The following is a 9664-nucleotide window of genomic DNA, read 5'->3' on the forward strand; positions in this document are numbered from 1 at the left end:
CTGTCTCCTGCCCCGTCTCCTGCTCCCTCTCCAATCTGCTGCTACCTCCGACCGACCCTGATACATAGCAGGGCACCACAAGACATGTTTCCCTCTCAGCCAGCAAGGAGGGTTATGCGTTGTGTTATCTTTCACTATCTGTGCCTTTCTCCATTTTTTTTCCCCTAACTGTCGACTCACATTGCATTACAGCTGTGTGCTATAAGACTCCAAGCCATTGCAAAGGATCAGCTTCTATTAGGGCGCCTATTATCATCTCAAATCAGTCGCATTTTAGCATTTAAGTGTCGAAAGTTCACGCTGAATTTTCCAGCACAATGCCTCAAGGTATAGAAGGCACATCAGGCAGCCGCCTGTAACATGTTCTCTCCCTTTTTTCTACTTCTCGAACACGCTGACTGTTTGTAAAATTACAAGAGATTTCACAGGGCCAGAGTTGGGTGTGATGAAATGCTTGCTGAAAGTGCCTGGCACTAGCAATAAATGTTCACAATGTTCAGCCAGTGTTGCATTGTGTAACAAATATTAAGCTAATCATCAGTCACTTTTGTCTTCTAGGCAACATTAGGGTCCTCTTTATAATCCTATTTACTATCTCCAGTGAAGCCACCCCCTCCTGTGCCCACTGCCCACCCTCTGAATCCACACACACACACACACACACACACTCCCTGACCCCCTCCCGCCCACCACCCATCCGACCCGCGGCTGTTCATCTCTAATGAAAGAGAAGATAACGCACAGACAGTCGGGATCACACACTTAGATGCCTGCCCTACATAGTGCCTTTTCTTCCACCAAATACTTCACAAGATGTCACTGACATTATTTAAAGTGATTACATTTAGCAGAAGTGAATGTCATGCAACAGCACAATTACTCTCATGGCAAATTTAGCCCTTTTGACAATCTCCCCTACAGGTTAGCTCCACCCCAGCCCCTCATCGCTGCATGCGTACACACCCACAAACACAAAATGTTCTGTCATCTATACCGTGAAAACCTATGCACAACAAGACAAAGAAAATGCTGGCTTATGTCTCAATCCAAGAGGAAACATTTGCTGTCAGGCGAGTTCATTTCAATAAATAATATGAGAACCCCGCTGCTGGCTCTGTTACTGCATGTTTACAACATGTTCACACTTTTGGGATCTGTATAACATGAGGAAAAACTGAACAACAACTTAATTTATAGATGTTACAATGTGCGGATTTTTTCTGTTAATCTAAATTTCAAAAGGCTTTTCGCACACTTATAAGAACATCCCAAGATTATAAGCGCAAATTTAATCAAATACATTAGCACACTAAATCAATCCACATCACTTATCAAGCAAGTAGTCACATCTTCGGCGTACTAATGGATAAATCTGTTTGGTGCATAACATTAAAAATCTAACATCAATGTAGAAAATCTGTCTGAAGCATAGGCGCACACATGCCCGCACACATTCATTCTCACTTACACACACGTGTACACCCACACAAATAATTGAGATTTTTTTCACAAGGACATGCAGAGCCTGGAGCCAGTGCTTAATTGCACGAGCTATCATTACACGGAAAATCAACAATTTTAAAAATACACCGAACACCTTTCATCTTCACCCTCCTCTAATCGCACCAGTAAGAGCCGTCTGGAAGGGAGCTTGATGTAGTCAAACTATCTAAACAGTGCCAGCGGGTGCCTCACAATCAGCACCGCTGATGCAGATAGTTTTGGACACAGCGGAGTGCTGCAACGCCGCCTCGCACTCCTGCCGTCCTCTCACCATCTCGTCTCCGATAGGGAATCAGATGTGACCCCGCGTGCCATGTTCGCCTGTTTCGCCCGTGGTGAAGAGCAGACAAATGAACCAGAATCGCAGAAACCGACACAAATATCTCCCCACTGTGTTAGCCTCTCTTTGCTTTTGAAAAGCCATTTAGAGATTGGTGCTGAAACCAAACTGTTACTTGTCCCTGTCTTTGGAGAGCAGCGAGGATGCACTCGTCTCCCTCTTTTCTAGCAGAAGCGCTGGCCTCAGCCCTTGGGGAAACGATATAATGAGGATCTCTATGCCTACACTCAATGGCATTTCAATTGGAAACGCTACACACACCCTGCACTTTGGACCAGTGATGGTTGCATTATGGGCCACGATCAGAATATGACAGTTCATCACAATATGCTGCTTTACTTTTCACTGCTGTTCTTTGCAGGTCATCTTTTAAACACGTCTCTTTTTCTGTTGTTGTTTTGGCTACAGTGCGTCCAGAAAGTTTGAGACAACGTAATGAAGTCATATTGTGTTCAGTAATTACTAATAAGCTAAAAACATGAACAAATATCCATGTTGCACTCGTGTTAGCGGATAAGGAACCTCGTTAAAACTGCCTAGTATATTTTGAATAACTGAATAATTGAGTATAACCGCAGAGGCTGAATGTAGCAATTAGTAGAAACAAGGTTAGCGAATGAGTGACACGCTAGGTTAAAGGTCAGCTCACATTTGAGGCAAGCAAATGCACCAAACTCCCAATTTACACACACTGGCCCAACCTCTTAGCCTTAATATTGACAAATGCATAACAGCAATGTCAAGTGCTCAAGGGTGATCTACTTTTTTCCTGATGTGGGGCTCCCTGGAGTACGGTGCAGAAACATATTCTCTTCAAACAATCCCAATGACAGCCAAATAGCCTGCTTGTCGCTTGTAAAAAACCTTCTAATGATGCGTGTCGAGGGAGCGCCCTGCCTTCTTGTAGCAGACGACTCCCCTGTGTACAAGGAAAAGCAGAGGGAAAAAAATAATCATGTTTCCCCCAAATCATTCCTCCTCATGAAACCCAACGACACTCGAGCATCTAAACAAACCTCTCCTCTCAGGTTCGCTCGCATTTCCTTCCCTCCTGCCTTTCTGATCTGTTAAGTCAACATTCATTACAATAACCATTAAATTTCCATTTTCAAACAGTACTTGCACATATGCAAAGACTGGAATATCTATTGGAAAAAAATTGGACATGATAGGTACACGAGTGGAAGCGCAGGCTCTTCATGCTGCTGTTGCATCAGTGCAACACAGAAGGATCTGTTCCATCCAGGGTTCCCCGCTTCACCTTTCATATGAAAATTAGAACAAAAATCATGGGACGTTGGATGTTTGCTGTCTGGGGCTTAATGTTTCCTTATGAAACATTGGCGTAAAGCCGACAAGATCATATTCATGTATCTGTAATATGATTTCTTGTTAGAGGTTGTAGGCTAAGCCACAAGGGGGATTCTCGTTTTAGGTCTGAAATTCTACCATACCATCGATATTTTTAAAGAAGCCATTCTTTTTATATGTTAAAATAGTACTATTTTACAAAGTATCTGAGTCTGTGTATGTATGTGTGTATGTTTGCCCCATTAAAAGTCATGCAATCATGCTTACATGATGCTGATGATTGAATTTATGCTAATCACTCCGTTCTTTGACTTTAACTAATACAATGAAACTAAACCCAGCTGGACACTTTCTAACTATCCAAATAGTTCATTCAGAACAACAGCGTTACATTTGACAAAACGATAATCTATCACTAACTTTTGGGAATAAAAAGATCATCTGAGAAGCAACATAGTCTTGATCTTAAGGAAGCAGACTAGTTCACCGTAAGATCAGAGAGCCTCTATTAAAAACATATCTTTTTCATGTTCACTGAGCACATGACAGGGCAGCCAATGAGAGAGCAGGAGGCTCTGTGTCTTAATGCCAAGAAAGTGGGAGTGCTAACGGGCTCTGATTAGCTCCGTTTATCTCTAATTAATTACCTTTACCTAATTAGATGCTCTGTTTCAGCTAGACATGGAGTCAAGTAGACTAGATTATTAGTGTGCTCATCGGGCCTTTATAAAGGGCTGAAATTAATGTTACGTGCAAAAGAATCCGCTGCTTTAATTGCACAGGTGTTGCCTTATGGCAACACTTCATCATCCGCTGGCTCCCCAAGATTATTAGCAGGGATTCATACAAAGGGACTACTCTGTGAACTGCACCCTCACAACAGCTCATTAGTTAGGCTTGTTATTGTATTATTTATTACATTTGGCCTTCCCCCATTGCCCATATTGATTCATAAGCCCTATTTTTTTTAACTCCTCTTCTTCTTGGCTGTCTGTTATTTCATTGCCAGTTAGTGAGTCTAATTTCAAAGCCTCCATTCACAGAACACTGGAAGCCATAAAGATGGAAAAAGTCTGTTTTCACACTTGCATCTCTTTTATGAATAATAAAAAAAAAATCACCAATACATTTTCAAATAGCTTCTCACGATAAACAAGAAAAACATAATACAAAGACTGCAGAAGCGGGGGTAAAATAATTTGTTGATAATTAACATTAATAAATTCCTCATGTGGGTTTTATTTGAGAGTGTACAGAGATTTGTGCAGTGAGAGAAAAAAAGGTTAATTCTCTTTTATGATGCAAATACGCTCTGCTTTACATGTATGCAGTATTTTAAACATGTTGTAAAAATGTTGTATTTAGCAAGATGTATATGTGTATAACATTATGGCTGCAAATTGCTACCATGAATAGCTAAAAAAAAAAAGCTTGTCTAAGCAAAGCATTTCACTCTTTTGCTAGGTTTCTTGACAGTTAGCTTAGCTTAGCTTTGCTCAAACACTTGAAACCGGAAACACTGTAAGTTGAAGTCCCTCTACCAGCACTTCTAAAGCTTAATAACTGAAACATTATTTCTTACTGTCACGTAGAGGAAAGACATTTATTAAGGCTAAGCTGAGCTAACCAGCTGTTAAGTTGAGCTATATGTCTACAGTTTAGAGACAACAGAGCAATTAAGAATTTTCCATTTTTTTATAATCAAATATACTTAAATTCTTAAAGGTGCTCGTATCTACAGAAATTGAAAGGTATAGAAAGTCTGTAGGTACAGAATGTTCTGTCCTGTCCAATTAAATCTACAAGTGTGAATTTATTAAGTAACTATAATAAAATAAAATAATAAAATGAGATTAAAATTATCTTTAAAATTATAAGACAGTAGTGAAAATATCCTGAGTCAAACATAAAGGTCCACCACAATGACATCCACAGTTTTATGGGTGATCGTGATGGCCTTTAATTGGCCGTGGAACTGGCTGAAGCAAAAACAGAATGGAGCATTTTTCCAATCTTATTCCTCTCTAGCTTCTCCAGCGATTTTTTTCTTACTCTCCTCCAGTCTCAAATTGTGTTGTTCTGGGGAAAAGCAAGGCTGACAGCTTGAGGAAGTCTGATGTCCTGGCACTTATATAGCCCTGGCAAAGGAGTGGATAGTGCAGTCAAGTGAGGGATGTTGCGGGAGAGAGAGAGATGGAGAAAGAAAGCCTGAGGGAAGCAGTCCACTGGACATGCATATGGTCCTCTCCTGGTTAGCTTCTCCACTGCTTCCTCCTCACCACTTATGGCCCCTCACAACCTTGTCTTATGGCACCTTTGCCAATAGGAATGGGCAAGGCAGCTGTAACCAAGCATGCTTAAGGCCACTGACCTGGAAATGTGGCTCAACCTAGCAAGCCCACTCACTAGCCTCTACTGGATTTGTATGGCCGGGAGAATGCATCCCCCTGCTTCCCCCCCCTACACACACTTCCTATCACGCTGCTCATAACACTCAGCTTACTGGCAGTGTTATTATTGTCCTACAATACACGTGCAAATGCTCAGTCTAAATATGTATACGAGCATGACAAGGCAGATTAAACTGCCAATATCCTCCAACACATTTTGTCATGCTAGCATCAAGCGTTAGCATTACGCGAAGAGAAAGCTTCAGAAGCTTAGCAAGTCAAGAGCCTGCGTCTGAGGGTTTTCTTTAAAGTGCTCAACTATAATTGTCTTTAGCTGGCTGTGATGGATATATTAAGACAAACTTCCACTGCATCATCCCACCCCCGCTCCATCTTTACTTTATTTCATCACACGTCTGTAAGATATCACACAGTGTGACAATTTTCTAATAGGGGCTTCAAAATTATTCAACAATGGGCTATCATTTCAGAAATTTCTCTCAGAGAAAGAAAGAGGGGTAAAAAAAAAACAGCACGCCATGTTTGTTCAATGCCTCCGAATGAGTGAAATTAACAAAGATGATGTGACACTATCTGTCATCAGCCATTACTAATCAATGGGCTCTCCGCTCAGTCGGGCATATTCCCAGTGGTCTTACTTCCTTAAAAGTACAGCAGGTATTTTAATACGCGATGAAAGGCTCGCTTCATAGCTGAGCATGAAATATGAGGGACATGTGACGACTGGGATGCGACCTCCTGTCTTAGAAGCTGCTCGAAGAGACGAGACAAGGAATCAAGCGTCACTTTTGAGACGCGATGGCGGGCTTTAAACTGAAGTATCTTAACTTGTGTCACGTTTAGAAACAATTAGAGCCCATTTGATGTTTGATGGTAGAGCGTGTGGGGGGGGTTAGCTCATTTCAGACGTTTAGCATTTCAAGTACGCTGACACATTCGACATAGACAAAAGCCTGTATTCTACTGATAGTGTAATGACAGACATTGCTTTAGCTTGTCTTACACCTGTGTCATAATCAACCTACTTCAGCATAAAACAAGTAACGGTGACCTAAATTGGCTCCATATCACCCACTCATGTTACTTCTTTTATTCTATTATGATACATATACATATGACAACATGGCACTGATTTGAAGTAGGATGATGTTCACAGTGCCGTTGTTTGCTTGATCATTTATTTCTGAACTTCTTTATAACCAGCAAAAAGTTGGATAACGGCCCTCCGCCAGACAAAGGTCACTCAGCCAAGAGCACAGAGAACATTCTCCTAGTTCTCATCCTATTTTTTAGAAGTGTGGGTGGAGCGTAGGGGTGTCTCTCACACTCTCTCTCCCTGACACACTCCCGCCGCACTGCTGTCCTCAGCATCTCCGTGGGGCGGTGACTAATTGCCCCCGTAAATCACTGTGCGGGCCGTGCGATCCTCCGTTTATTTTTCCTGACAGTAATTTAGTGCTTGCTCTTTTACACACTTGTCATCGCGTGTTTTTCCTCACATTAGAGGCTGGTGGAAAAAGGACGGTAATTAACGGTGCGACGCGCGCTCGCCATGGCTCTTTCATCATGGTGTGATAATTGTGCTCCTTGTCTGTCACAGTAACCTCTCAGTTTCCCCTGGAACTTCCTCTGTGCTATTTGTCAACCCCGAGAAATGGGAAGGATTCTCGTGGCCTGGCTGCGACTCGGCTCGCCTCGCTACCAGTTTTCCTATTTGTATCAAGACTGAGTCATTTATATTTCATACAAAACTTGTCACAAATATTAGCCCTTTCTGGCACAGGAACATAAAAGATATATGGTAAACACACCTGAGCGCTTGATAGCTGAGGAGTTCTACGCCCTCCTTTGCTTTTTATTCCTTAGTCTTTTTTATTCTTGAGGGGATGGGAGGTCGCAGAGGAGTTGGCAGGGACAGCCTAATAAACAGTCCATGCATTCATAGTGCTAAGATGCAAAAGCCAGAGCAGTAGGGATGCGCAGAACAGCTGAGCCCATAGAAAACCAATTCAATGAACTAATCTATTTACAGGAAAGCCCAGTTCACTCATCTCTTTAGAATTTACAGTGGAATAATGCAGTGTATACGCTGTAGAACATGTCATATTCTATTTTTATCAGCTGTGGGCAGGTGATTCACTGTCTACCTTGTTATCCTCTGCTGTTCCATGCTGAGGATGCACAGTATCCATCACCCATAACCTGCACCCCAGAGGTTAAGTCATCAATAACTTTGCTGCTGAAAATATTGCAGAGGACTTGGAGGTTTGCGTAAGGTCCTTTGACTGGCTGTCCACATCCCACTCCAAATCCCCCTGCACCCCTTTCTCTCAACTTCTCCCGGATTTTTTAATATCTTTATTCTCCTGTCACAGACAGGGGCTAATGGGATGTGTGGTCAAGATTTCAGGATCCATCACTGGCTTGCTGAAGAATTAGCATGGGCCCCATGCATCACCTGCCAGAGCTGTCAGGCCTGCTGTCTCCCGCGCTTCATTATAGCGCTGGCACTGTGCTGCCTGTCTCCCCTCTGCGTTTGCTTCTCCCCAGCCAGAAACCATGGCCGGGGGAGGGGGGGGAGGAGGCCCTACCACGCCCCTCAATGTCAGCCCTGGTCACCAGCCGCTAAATTAGGATACACTGTCGTGCTTTTAGAAATTAGGAAGAGGAACGGACAGAGCTTCTGCCTGCTGAGGATGCTCTCAGAGGCAAGCGATTCTCCCTCCCTCCTCTTATCCCTTCACTCCTCCTTCTCTCAGTGACATAGCTTTAAGTGGGGTTTTTTTTCGTTTTTTTTTTTTTTTATCAAGAGTAAAAACTCTTTAAAACTATTAGGGTAATTAGGAAGTATTTGTCCCTTGTCATCCTAAAGGAACTATTTGATTACTCGTGTCCCTGTGGTTGGGAGTAGGGGGTACTGCTCTCATTTTTGGTGGCTAACCCCCTTGTGCCTCATTCAGAGCCTGGACCCAGAAAACCCCCTCGAGAGCCATTCTTTATGTCTTCTCTGCAGCGCAGATTAGACCAGCAGTGCTAAGAAGGTCACAGTGAAAATGAAGAGAGCAAAGCAGGACTACAGCTGGGGACCCTGCCCCGGTCCTTTCCCTCTCCCTCTTATTAGCAAATCAAAGCTGCCTCCAGAAAGATTCACACTCCTCACCTGATTTTGTCCTTTTCCGCTAATCACATAGCCACTTTGCCTTGACTGACAGTTTTCTTTATAATTGGCCCATGATCTGGCAAGGATCTAATAACCAGAAAATCCCCTCTGAGGGTCCGCCAGGCTTGGGCGACCTGTCTACGCACACACACTGCCTCCACCATCCCCCTAACACCATCTGCAAAGGGCCGTTGCCATGCCACACTGTTTGTGCATGACAGCGGCAAGCTAATCTTAACGTTCAATAATGGTGTGAATATTCAATGAGCAGCTCAGGCAGAGGATCCACAGTAGCACACTCTAATTACTGTTCATTTGCCAGAGTATCAAAGCCTAATTACTGTTCATTTTAATGCTCCAGAGAAAAGGGAGGAGAGTCAAGGCAGGGTTAGAGAAAGATGCCCTCGAGAGATCAGTCAGTCAGTCTTTATCCGTCTCTTTCGCCGTCTCTCTGCTTACAGCCAGTTCATTGTCTATGTGCGTGCGAGCGTCTGTGCAAATTCGACGCGTATTTGTATGTCTGTGTGTTTCACTGTGCAAGCAAACATTCAAAATTTCTTCAAACAAACACGTTAATCAATCACAGAGACAGCTTAGAGGAGAGAAAAAAGGGAAGACATGAGAGCACAAGACGAAGGCAAGAGACAGGGTCCATAATCCCGAGCTTATTGTTTCTTTTCTCTTCTTTATCTGTTTAATGTGTTTTGGGTAAATATCAGACAAGAGAAGGGAGGGGACTGCCGTCATATTGTCTTTGCCTTCACCAGAAGAAAGCACGCTTTTTCTTCCCTCTCACCTAATCCTGACAGAAGCCACCACAATCACTATCTGCCACCCATTTGACAGTTTCTGTCACCAATTAGCAGCTAAATCAGCATCTCCCCAAACAGGAAAGCGAAGCAATTTATATGTCTATTATTTAGTGCTTGTCTAAGTGGG

This window comes from Neolamprologus multifasciatus, chromosome 23 (assembly GCF_963576455.1).
Source record: "Neolamprologus multifasciatus chromosome 23, fNeoMul1.2, whole genome shotgun sequence".
Classification (NCBI taxonomy): domain Eukaryota; kingdom Metazoa; phylum Chordata; class Actinopteri; order Cichliformes; family Cichlidae; genus Neolamprologus; species Neolamprologus multifasciatus.